This window comes from Sander lucioperca, chromosome 5, assembly GCF_008315115.2.
Source record: "Sander lucioperca isolate FBNREF2018 chromosome 5, SLUC_FBN_1.2, whole genome shotgun sequence".
Lineage (NCBI taxonomy): Eukaryota > Metazoa > Chordata > Actinopteri > Perciformes > Percidae > Sander > Sander lucioperca.
In genome coordinates, this window is record NC_050177.1 from 13,933,701 (window position 1) to 13,947,031 (window position 13,331).

The 13,331-nt window shown below is 39.1% G+C and overlaps 1 pseudogene; it reads right to left on the reverse strand.

Annotated features, from left to right (window-relative positions):
* Positions 1 to 656: 656 nt before the first annotated feature.
* LOC116057177 lies at positions 657 to 12,891 on the reverse strand (annotated as a pseudogene).
* Between the last annotated feature and the right edge of the window lie 440 nt (positions 12,892 to 13,331).

Genomic DNA, 13,331 nt, shown 5'->3' on the forward strand with positions numbered 1-13,331 from the left:
ATGTCGATAGAAGTAAAAAAGTCAAAGAATAGAATGTCGAAAATGTGGGTGTGTGTGGGTGTGTGTGGGGGGGTGGGTGTGTGTGTGTGTGTGGGGGGTATGTGTGGGTGGGTGGGCGGGGTGTGGGTGTGTGTGGGGTTGTGTGTGGGTGGGTGTGGGGGTGTGTGTGGGTGGGTGTGTGTGGGGGGGGGGTGTGGGTGGGTGGGTGTGTGTGGGGGGGTGGGTGGGTGGGTGTGTGTGTGTGGGTGGGTGTGTGTGGGGGGGTGGGTGGGTGTGTGTGTTTAAATTGTTTACTAGATTTTCTGAGGTTGAGTTTACATATTTTTATGTTTAAATTGAGTTTACTTGATTTTTTTGAAGTAGATTTTATTTGAATATTTGAAGTTGAGTTTACTTGATTTAAGTTGATCTTAATGTAATTTCTTTTTTTAATTAAGTTTACTTGATTTTTTTTAAGTTGAGTTTACTTGATTTAAGTTGAATTTAATGTAATTTCTTTTTTTAATTGAGTTAACTTGATTTTTTTGTTTAGTTTTTCGTCGGATCTGCCATCGCCTGATTCCTTCGGGCTTCAACCCATTCCCAGGAATTCCAAGCTCAGCCTCGATTGTTCATCTTCCTCTGAGTATTTACCTTGATTAAATTACTTGAACTACTTATCTGTGTCCATAGTGTATCTCTGTGTGCTGGGTCATATATATGGTCCTAACACCCAGGGCTCTGCATGCCTTGGCAAAGGCATTTAGGATGCCCTGGAGGTCTTCAGGGGAGTGTGCTACAATGGCGTTATCATCGGCGTATTGCAGCGCCATGATGGTGGTATTTCTGACTTTGCTCTTGGCTTTGAACCTGTTAAGGTTGAATAGCCTACCGTCAGTCCTGTAAAGGATTGGGATCCCCTGTGGCAACTCTTGACCAGTAAGGTGGAGTATGGCTGCAATGAAGATGGCAAACAGGGTGGGAGCAATGATACATCCCTGTTTGACCCCAGTTTCTACAATAAAGGGCTCAGATTCAAAGCCACTGTTGAGCACTGTGGCTGACATGCCATCATGCAGTAGCCTCAGTACACGGATGTATTTTTCATGACATCCATAGTTTGATAGTATGCTCCACAGTGCCTGACGATCCACGGAGTCAAAGGTCTTTGTCAAGTCTATAAAGGCCATGTACAGAGGCAGTCCTTGTTCCCGACACTTTTCTTATAGTTGGCGAACAGAAAAGATCATGTCAGTTGTTCCCCTAGATGGGCGGAAGCCGCACTGTAATTCAGGGAGCACCTCCTCAGATAGTGGTAGCAGGCGGTTGGCGAGGACACGAGCAAGGATTTTGCCTTTTGTTGACAAGAGCGAGATGCCCATGTAGTTTCCACATTCAGCCTTGTCCCCTTTCTTGAATATGGTAACAATTTGGGCATCCCGGAGCTCTGAGGGGAGCTCTTCCCTTTCCCAGACCTTGACGAGTAGATTGTGAATGTGGTGCCAGAGCCTTGGTCCTCCTTCCTTTAAGATCTCCACGGGGATCCCATCAGGACCAGCGGCCTTGTTGTTCCTGAGATTCCTGATGGCATTGTGAACCTCAGTTAGGGTAGGAGGTTCCCCCATGTCTTCTTTGATTGGACTCTCCGGGATATGGTCGGCGATGTTTGGTTCAGCTGAGCTGTCACGATTCAGAAGTTCCTGAAAGTGCTCCTTCCGTGTGTTGATGGAGTCGTCTTTAAGAAGAGTCTGTCCATCTTTTGAGCGCAGGGGATTTAAGCCGCGGTGGCTAGGGCCATAGACAGCCTTAGTGGCATTGAAAAAACCTGTGGTCACCTGAATCTGTGAGTTTCTGGAGTTTTAAAGACGTTTCTGTCCACCAGTTGTTCTTGAGCTCCCTCATCAATCTCTGAATGTCAGCCTTGGCTCTGGAGTGTGCTGCCCTTTTGGCTTCACATGTTATATAATTTTGCCACACATCAAACCAGTCCTGATGTTTCCTGGACTGATACCCAAGGGTGGATTCGCATGAGTCATGGATGGTTGGTTTGAGAAGGCCCCAGTGCTCTTCGATGTTATCAGGATATTCTTGCTGAAGACTTTCCTCGAGAGAGTCCTGAAGTAACTGCTGGGTGGCAGTTTCATTCAGGCTGTCTAGGTTCAGTCTTCGCCGGGTCTGCTTCTTCGGAATCCTCCTCTTTTTAAGTTTGATGGCCATTGTGGATCGGATGAGGTGGTGGTCTGTCCAGCAGTTGTCAGAGTCTATCATGGCCCTTGTGATGTTCACATCACAGCGGCCCCTTGCTCTTACAATTACATAGTCAATGAGGTGCCATTGCTTGGAGCGAGGGTGCCTCCAAAATACCTTGAATTTATTTTTCTGTCGATAGTGTTGGTGATGACGAGGTTGTGCTGAGCTCACTTACTCAGAAGCAGCACTCCATTGGAGCTGATGTTACCGATGCCCTCCTTGCCAATAGTGCCCTTCCAGAGGTGTTGGTCCCGGCCTACCCTAGCATTGAAGTCTCCAAGGAGGATGATCTTGTCCTCCCTGGGGATTTTTGACAGGGTTTCTTCCAGGCAGGCGTAGAAGACTTCTTTTTCCTCCACGTCGGAGTCTAGGGTAGGCATAGGCGCTCATTACTGTCGCTGTCTGGTTGTTGGCCAACACCAGATGGATGGTCATGAGGCGCTCACTGATCCCCACAGGAAGTTCGGAGAGGTGGTTGACGAGCTGGTTTTTGATGGCAAGTCCAACTCCATGGTTTCTAGCATCATCGGCTGGCTTCCCTTTCCAGAAGAAAGTGTAGCCACCTTTCTCCTCCTTCAGCTGCCCTTCACCTGCCCGTCGGGTTTCGGAGAGAGCAGCTATATCAATCCGGCATCTCTGCAGTTCTCTGGCAATGATGGCGGTTCGTCTCTCAGGTCTGTCACTGGAGGTGCTGTCCATCAGAGTGCGCACATTCCAGGCTCCAAAATTAAATTTAAATTTCTTTTGTTTCTGACCGCAAATGAGGTGTTCCCTCTGGACGCGGTAATCCAGTCGGGAGGTATGAGGCAGGCTATTTTTAGGGCACCTTTTCTAGCCCCTTCCCCATGTGGGGTAAGCAGAGCGGATCCTAAATAGGGCTGCTTAGTCATGGGTGTAGCTGCCGAAGAGCTCTACTGCCTCGTTCCAAGAGCCCAGCGACTGACTCTGACACCCATCGCCTGATATACCAGCTCATGACTAGGGACTTCCAGACTACACAAACCTGCTCCCATTGCCACTTGCTGGTCGCCATAGGACTTTATCTAGGGTGGTAGGGTGAATTTCCTTTGTGGAGGACGCCTGTGCGTGGTGTTGTTTAACGTTGGGAGGCTGGTGCACAGACAGCCACCACACGGTCCTTGGCAGGTCTGGGTCAGGGTCCAGTGGCATGGAGTCCAAGACGGCTGGAGACCCATCCCTGCTGCAGCCTTCATCCGCCTTCCCAGCCGTTTTGATGCTCCACTTAAGTCAGCCATCATCCTCTGCCTGTTCCGCCGTTGAGGTCTTTCTTGGTTATATACAGTATGCTTGTCTGTAGTTTTGGTTATGTATGGTTGGTTATATGTGTTTAGTTATATACTTTTGGTTAAATATGTTTGTCTGTTTTTGATCATATATGTTTGGTTATACATGTTTGGTTATATGTGTTTGGTTATATATGTTTGGCTACATGTGTTTGGTTATATATGCTTGGTTATATGTGTTTGGTTATATCTATGTCTGTGTTTGGGTATATGTTTGGTTATATACACTCACCTTGAAGATTATTAGGAACACCTGTTAAATTTTTCGTTGATGCAATTATCTAATCAATCAATCACTTGAAAGCTGCTTCAATGCATTTAGGGGTGTTGTCCAGGTCTAGACAATCTCCTGAACTCCAAACTGAATGTCAGAATGGGAAAGAAAGGTGATCTAAGCAACTTTGAGCGTGGCATGGTTGTTGGTGCCAGAAGGGCTGGTTTGAGTATTTTCCAATCTGCTCAGTTACTGGGATTTTCATGCACAACCATTTCTAGGGTTTACAAAGAATGGTCTGAAAAAGGAAAAACATCCAGTATGCGGCAGTCCTGTGGGCGAAAACGCCTTGTTGATGCTAGAGGTCAGAGGTGGGCCGACTAATTCCAGCTGATAGAAGATCAACTTTGACTCAAATAACCACTCGTTACAACCAAGGTATGCAGCCAAGCATTTGTAAAGCCACAACACACACAACCTTGAGGCGGATGGGCTACACCAGCAGAAGACCCCACCGGGTACCACTCATCTCCACTAAAAACAGGAAAATGAGGCTACAATTTGCACAAGCTCACCAAAATTGGATCTTTCAAGACTGGAAAAATGTTGCCTGGTCTGATGAGTCTCGATTTCTGTTGAGACATTCAGATGGTACAGTCAGAATTTGGCGTAAACAGAATGAGAACATGGATCCGTCATGCCTTGTTACCACTGGGCAGGCTGGTGGTGGTGGTGTAATGGTGTGGGGGATGTTTTCTTGGCACACTTTAGGCCCCTTAGTACCAATTGGGCATCGTTTAAATGCCATAGCCTACCTGAGCATTGTTTCTTACCATGTCCATCCCTTTATGACCACCATGTACCCATCCTCTGATGGCTACTTCCAGCAGGATAATGCACCATGTCACAAAGCTCAAATCATTTCAAATTGGTTTCTTGAACATGACAATGAGTTCACCGTACTAAAATGGCCCCCACAGTCACCAGATAACCCAATAGAACATCTTTGGGATGTGGTGGAACAGGAGCTTCGTGCCCTGGATGTGCATCCCACAAATCTCCATCAACTGCAAGATGCTAGCCTATCAATATGGGCCAACACTTCTAGAGAATGCTTCCAGCACCTTGTTGAATCAATGCCACGAAGAATTAAGGCAGTTCTGAAGGCAAAAGGGGGTCAAACACGCTATTAGTAGGGTGTTCCTAATAATCTTCAAGGTGAGTGTATGTTTGGTTAACTGTGTTTGGTTATATATGTTTGGTTATATATGTCTGGTTATGTGTTTGGTTATGTGTTGGTTATATATGTTTGTCTGTGGTTTTGGTTATATATGTTTGGTTATATACGTTTGTCTGTGGTTTTGGTTATATATGTTTGGTTATATACGTTTGTCTGTGTTTGGTTATATATGTGGTTTTGGTTATACATGTTTGTTTGTGGTTTTGGTTATATGTTTGGTTATATATATGTGTGTTTGGTTATATATGTTTGTCTGTTTTTGGTTATATACGTTTGGTTATATATGTGTGCTTGGTTCTATATATGTGTGTGTTTGGTTATATATATGTGTGTTTGGTTGTATATATGTGTTTGGTTGTATATATGTGGGTTTGGTTTTGTATATATATATATATATATATATGTGTGTGTGTGTTTGGTTACATATAAAGAAAAAAAAATTTCGTAAAAAAGACAGTATTGTATAATGTAAAAAAAGTGATAAAGTCATAGTATAATATGTATTTACTCAAAGTCATAGCGCCCCCTAGTGGCAACAGGAAGTAGGCCCAAAACTATAGGTGCTATACTTTCACGAACTCCTCCTAGAGATTTCATCCGATGGACTTCAAATTTGGCCTGTTCCATCTCAACACCTCAAAGATGAAAGTTAGACAATGTGGGCGTGGCATAGCCACCATTTTGAGTGTTTAGCGATGAACGAGAAAGTGGCTATAACTAGAGTGCACATTGTCCATTCTGCTTGAAATTTCCCACAATCAACAAGAGTCCAGGCCTGAGGACATCTAGAGGCCAATATTGACTTTTGGTTATACCGCCCCCTGCTGGCAACAGGAAATCAGCTTATATAACAAACATCATCCGATTAACATGAATCTTAAAATGTGTGGTCTACATTGATATTAAGCCGGCACCTATACTTTAACCACTCCCACACTTAGGCCACGCCCCCTTTCATAACTTTTGAAGCGTTTAAGGTAGACTCTTGTGAGGTATTATTTAACTCAGCAAAAAGTTCCTTTTTGATTGGTTATGATTTACAGTGCCACGCAAATGCACGGTTGCAAGGAGCGGCATCCGCCAGGTACCCCAAAGTGCAAGGAGGTGCAAGCGCTGCTTGCAGCTTAAATTGATTTTAAAGCTATACATTAAAAACTCTTAATATTTAACACGGGAATAGTCATGGTCAGTCTGAACAATAATCCCCTGGAAATATCAAGTTTTTCCAATTTTTATATAATAAATATTTTGTAGTTTCTCTCTCCTGTTGTGTCTTGTTTTACGTCCTGCCTTGTGTTTTGTGTTCTGTGCTGTCTTTGTCTCGAGTCGGATTAGTGTCTAGTGTATTGTCTTGTGTCATGTCTTGCTGTTGCATCTAGCTGTCTTGTCTTGCTTCCTTGCCTTTTTGGCTTTGGGAATGTTTTCGTGTGTGCCAGCCTACCTGTGGACACTTTTTGTTCAATAAATTCCTCAACTCTGCATTTTGGGTCCAAGCCTCGCAAGTTTCCTGACAAAAAGTCTAAATTCCAGGAGAATTTAGTTTATGTTTAAGAGGCTCCCAATCTGCTGCTCTGCTGCGCCGCAGTAGCGCCAAACGGCATACAATAGTGTCTTTTTCCACTTTTTTCGATATACAAGACTATGACTTCTTAAAACTTTTTTCGACATCAATACTGACTTTTTCCACTTTTTTCAACATACAATACTATGACTATTTCAAAATGTTTTGACATCAATACTATGACTTCTTACACTTTTTCTGACATATACTACGACTTTCCACTTTTTTGACATACAATACTATGACTTTTTTCACTTTTCAACATACAATACTATGACTTTTTCCACATTTTCGACATACAATACTATGACTTTTTCCACTTTTTCCGACATATACTATGACTTTTACACTTTTTTCGACATAAAATACTGTATTTTTCCACTTTTTCGACATACAATACTGTCTTTTTCAAAATATTTTGACATCAATACTATGACTTCTTACACTTTTTCTGACATGACTTTTTCCACTTTTTTCGACATATATTATGACTTTTTCCACTTTTTTCGACATACAATATCTTTTACCACTTTATTTGACATACATAGTAGGTAACTTCACCTCAGAGTCAGTTACTATGGTAACTGAGCCTGTGAACCTAACCTGGTAGGGAGCAGGTTTTCTTCAAGAATCCTCAAGTTTCTCTCAGTCTCCTCCCTCTGACACAGCACTCTTTCATTTCCTTATTCATTCATTCAGTCTGTATCAGGCGCATTTTAGCAGTTTGTTATCGGCATGAATAAAAAAAAAAATATGTTGGTTTATTAACCGTGTTAGGCAAACTATAAAACATTTTATTTCTCAAAACATGGCATTTCCTTTTGTCTACGATCCCATTGATGAAGAAGCTGCTTTACTTCACAGAGAGTTAAACATACGTCGGGAGATGATATTGAAGCCGCGACATTTCAATTTTCAGATAACTTCCTATTTGAGCGGTATCGTTTTTCTTCCTAGTCTATCAGTTATGTAGTAGGTTACATAACCTTATCCGTCCTCATATCACTAACGTCACCCAGCTACGCTCTTACATCCCAGCAGATTATTTGTGTCGCATTACGTTTTTTTGCAAACGGCATTTGTCTTTACAACATTGGTGATGCGGAGCATTTTAGTAAAGCCGCTCTGAAACGTGTTTTAAACGTTTTTAAAAGGAGTTCCACAGTATTGCTGGTGAATGATGTAAACCCTTTGAAATAAAAGATGCATTATAATTCTGTTAATGATGATGCTGCAGCCTCAGAATGGGATTAGTAGGCCTAGGACTTTTTCGTCTGCAGTTTTCGTCACCCAAATGAAATAGAGTATAGGTTCAATACAATTTCACCAGTAATATTAGGCTATACTTATGATTAAATATGATATACACTACATTGGAATATACGCATTTACTTCAGCAATTTTCTCCCATGCAAATTCTCTTTTTTTTTAACTCACTATGTGCGCATGAGTATTTCCGCTGACCCGTTTGTTTGTGGTTGTTACCATGGTGAATCGTAGAATCATGGCTCCATTCATGCTGCCTTTTTATTGTGGTGGTGAACCTACTCTGAGTTGATTGAACCAAGTCATATCAGCTGTTCTGAAACCAAAAACTCAGTTTCCCATCTCAGGGTAAGTCAACTCAGACATCAGGGTTAGAGTGAGTGAGTTTGTTAAACCTTCTACCTGAAATAGGGCCTATGTCTTTTACTACTTTTTTCGACATACAAAACTATGACTTTTTCGACATACAATACTATGACTTTTTCTTTTTCGACATACTATGACTTTTTCGACATTCAATACTGTCTTTTTCCACTTTTTTGACATACAATACTGTCTTTTACCACTTTTTTCGACATACAAAACTATGACTTTTTTCGACATCAATACTATGACTTTTTCTACTTTTTCAACATACAATACTATGTCTTTAACCACTTTTTTCGGCATACAATACTAAGACTTTTTCAACTTCTTCGACATACAATACTGTCTTTTTCAAAATTATGCGACATCAATACCATGACGTTTTCCACTTTTTTCGACATATTATACTATGACTTTCTCAACTTTTTTTGACATCAATACTATGACTTTTACCACTTTTTTCAACATACAATACTAAGACTTTTTCAACTTTTACGACATCAATACTATGACTTTTACCACTTTATGACTTTTTTAGACATAATACTGTCTTTACCACTTTTTTCGACATACAAAACTATGACTTTCAACATTATGCGACATCAATACGTCTTTTTCAACTTTTTCGACATATACTTTGACTTTTTCAACTTTTTTCGACATTCAATACTATGAATTTTTCGACATACAATACTATGTCTTTCAACATTTTTCGACGTACAATTCTATGTCTTTTACCACTTTTTTCGGCATACAATGCTAAGACTTTTTCAATTACTTTTTCAACTTTTTTGACATACAATACTGTCTTTTTCAACATTATGCGACATCAATACTGTCTTTTTCAACTTTTTCGACATATACTTTGACTTTTTCAACTTTTTTCGACATTAAATACTATGACTTTTTCTACTTTTTCGACATACAATACTGTCTTTTTCAACATTATGCGACATCAATACTATGACTTTCTCAACTTTTTTCGACATCAATACTATGACTTTTACCACTTTTTTTGACATACTATATTATGACTTTTTTCACTTTTTTCAGCATACAATACTGTCTTTTACCACTTTTTTCGACATACAAAACTATGACTTTCAACATTATGCGACATCAATACTGTGTCTTTTGCAACTTTTTCGACATATACTTTGACTTTTTCAACGTTTTTCGACATACAATACTATGTCTTTAACCACTTTTTTCGGCATACAATACTAAGACTTTTTCAACTTCTTCGACATACAATACTGTCTTTTTCAAAATTATGCGACATCAATACCATGACGTTTTCCACTTTTTTCGACATACAATACTATGACTTTTTCCGACATATTATACTATGACTTTCTCAACTTTTTTTGACATCAATACTATGACTTTTACCACTTTTTTCAACATACAATACTAAGACTTTTTCAACTTTTACGACATCAATACTATGACTTTTACCACTTTTTTCGGCATACAATACTAAGACTTTCAACATTTTCGACATCAATACTATGACTTTTTTAGACATAATACTGTCTTTACCACTTTTTTCGACATACAAAACTATGACTTTCAACATTATGCGACATCAATACGTCTTTTTCAACTTTTTCGACATATACTTTGACTTTTTCAACTTTTTTCGACATTCAATACTATGACTTTTTCGACATACAATACTATGTCTTTCAACATTTTTCGACGTACAATTCTATGTCTTTTACCACTTTTTTCGGCATACAATGCTAAAACTTTTTCAATTACTTTTTCAACTTTTTTGACATACAATACTGTCTTTTTCAACATTATGCGACATCAATACTGTCTTTTTCAACTTTTTCGACATATACTTTGACTTTTTCAACTTTTTTCGACATTAAATACTATAACTTTTTCTACTTTTTCGACATACAATACTGTCTTTTTCAACATTATGCGACATCAATACTATGACTTTCTCAACGTTTTTCGACATCAATACTATGACTTTTACCACTTTTTTTGACATACTATATTATGACTTTTTTCACTTTTTTCAGCATACAATACTGTCTTTTACCACTTTTTTCGACATACAAAACTATGACTTTCAACATTATGCGACATCAATACTGTGTCTTTTGCAACTTTTTCGACATATACTTTGACTTTTTCAACGTTTTTCGACATTCAATACTATGACTTTTTTGACTTTTTCGACATACAATACTATGTCTTTCAACATTTTTCGACATACAATACTATGTCTTTCAACATTTTTCGACATACAATTCTATGTCTTTTACCACTTTTTTCGGCATACAATGCTAAGACTTTTTCAACTTTTTTGACATACAATACTATGACTTTTTCAACTTTTTCGACATACAATACTGTCTTTTTCAACATTATGCGACATTAATACTATGACTTTTTCTACTTTTTCGACATACAATACTATGTCTTTCAACCTTTTTCGACATCAATACTATGACTTTCTTCAACATACAATACTATGACTTTTTCCACTTTTTCCGACATACAATACTATGACTTTTTCCACTTTTTCCGACATACAATACTATGACTTTCTCAACTTTTTTCGACATCAATACTATGACTTTTACCACTTTTTATGGCATACAATACAAAGACTTTTCAACTTTTTCGAGATACAATACTTTGTCTTTTTCAACTTTTTTCGATATACTATATTATGACTTTTTTCACTTTTTTCGACATACAAAACTATGACTTTTTCAACTTTTTTGACATACTGTCTTTTTCAACTTTTTTTGACATACTATATTATGGCTTTTTCCACTTTTTTCGACATACAATACTATGTGTTTTTCTACTTTTTACGACAGACAAAACTATGACTTTCACCACTTTTTTCGGCATACAATACTATTGGTTCTAGTGTATTGTCTTGTGTTGTGTTTTACTGTTGTGTCTTACTTCCTTGCCTTTATGTCTTTTGGATTGTCTTCATGTGTGCCTGCCTACCTCTGGACACTTTTTGTTGTAAGATTTGTTCAATAAATTCCTCTACTCTGCATTTTGGGTCCAAGCCTTGCAATTTTCCTGACAAAAAGGGAGATTTTGTTGTAGTTGTTCAACAGACAAAGATTCTTAAACAAAGATAACAAGTTTTAAAGAGATATTTAGAGTTTTAAACCAAGTTTGAGAGGCTCCCACCCTGCTGCTCTCTGCTGCTCTCTGCTGCTCTGCTGCACTGCAGTAGCGCCAAACAGCCACAGAAGTGCTATTTTGCTCCATAAATCATCCCAAACTCATTTAAACCATAATCGATCACAGCTAATCGATAAAAATGAGGAACGCTTCACGAATTTGCGCGGCTCACGCCGCAGGCCCCAGGCCGCAGGAGCAGAACAGGAAGTGGCCTAATCAATATATGTTATTTATTAATCTACAAAACTGGATGATTAGGCCTGCAATTAAATTGATGATATTTATCAGTTAATTACTGCCATTCAAAATTTTATCTTTTCTTTTATCTTTACAAATGTATCTTTTTAGTAGAATACAGTATGTTGGTGAATGTTTTGCAGTGTAGTTAATTTATGACATATTTCTGTTCAAACCATTAACGGATCTGTCAGGTTTCCGATGTGTCCCCCCCAATGTTAAACTCATTCCTACGCCCCTGGTAAAACCACTGCTGGGTGATCAGAAAAGGCTCCAGGATTAATAAATCCTGGCTGTTAGCCTGGTCGGGAGCAGGCTAGCTGCAAAGAATAAATCTCCATGGTGATTTATGTACCTCCGCTTTCGTGAAACCGAGTCAAGGCTAAATTCATCCAGGATAATGGGAAAATCCCGGCTTAATCCTTTACCTTGGTTTTGTGAAATAGGCCCCAGGTCGCTCATTTGAAATAGCAATAATAACAAACATAAAATACTATCATGAGACATAAATACCTATCATGTAGTGCATATGAAAAGATATCTTTATACAGCCTCTAAGATCAATGTTAAATGTCGGCCCACATTATGCACTGTCTCAATGATAAGGCTCCCATATTTCTTTTCTCTTTTTTGTCCCTCTTTCAACTGCAATGGGAATATATGGTTCAAAGATATACAATTTGGGAATAACTATTACTAGTAATTATTCAGATGATTACTTTTGACTTATCAGCTTATAAATAAAAATGTAAACAAAATGCAACAACAGGTAAACTAACATTTACAAAAATTCAATTTCACTAACCTCTGCTTCTGACGCGAGTCTGAAGAGTGTCCTTTGATAGTTGGGTTCCAAAAGATCTTTGTGGAAGGGGGTCAGTCTAGCAGCCAATACTCCGGGAGCTACACTGGTCTGGGAAACAGGTCTAATGGCTCCCTAAGAATAAATTCACATATGTTAGTTAATGGGAAGGAGACAGCGTGTTAATATTGCAAGTCATAAGACATTTCATTTTTCATTGTAGGCATACAACAAAAAGTGTGGTAACTCAGAGACCAGCAGCAACAGAACCCAAGAAAAAACACATATATGGCGAGGTAGCACCCTCTATCTACTATAACGTAAATGACAAAAGAAGGCACTTTGATGAGGCAAGTAACACTAAACAGTTAAAGGGTTGGCAAGCCAGGGATGCATTGCACAGAATCGGTCATGTATATCAATAATGTAATCCTTTATTTATATTGTTTATAAAAGATTATCGCAAAGATTATTTGCTGAGTATACGCGCTCCGCCATCTTGCTAAAAGACGATGTGATGCACTCACACAATCAATCACATAGTATCTATAGTTTCCTCTTGGCCCGAGATTAACAATATTACAAACAAACTAAAATATTAGGCGACATCACTGTTGTTTTCTGTGTAGCTAACGTTACTATACAGTTAACTTAGTACATAATGTACACAGTCACCACCCCCCACACACAGAGATAAACCGTACGTTAGCTAGCGGTGCCAGAGCCAGCTAACCAACCATTAGGAAAAACGAAATTATCAACTCAGTTAGCTGGTAATCTACGTTATAAAATTGTTTTTACTCACCATTTCAATGCTTGGGAGAGGGTCCCGAATAGTGGGAATGGATCCTTTCATCAATAGTAGTTTGGAAGTGACTCCAGCATCATATAGCCCCTGATTCAGTACGAACTGCAGTGAAAAATGTGCAGTTCAAAGT